The sequence below is a fragment of the Plasmopara halstedii genome, assembly GCF_900000015.1.
Source record: "Plasmopara halstedii genome assembly, contig: Scaffold_2386, whole genome shotgun sequence".
Taxonomy (NCBI): domain Eukaryota; phylum Oomycota; class Peronosporomycetes; order Peronosporales; family Peronosporaceae; genus Plasmopara; species Plasmopara halstedii.
The window spans coordinates 315,500-315,735 of NW_020189293.1; positions in this window are offsets into that span (position 1 = coordinate 315,500).

The window sequence follows — 236 nt, forward strand, 5'->3', positions numbered from 1 at the left end:
CTGAACCGAAGACTTGAACCGAGGCTTGACACGACACGTGCTACTATGTCACGATTCGCAGGCGAGGAAACGTTGGCAGAGGAAGGCGAAGTCGTTGGCGCAAGGTGAGCGCTGGCGGAGGCTGTTGGAGAGGAGGTCCTGCTGACTTAGAGGGAAAATGAGAAGTGATTTATTGATTGTTCAGTTTATCGGGATGCTGGGCTTACTAGCCACTCGTCCTTGGCGACCTAGACACG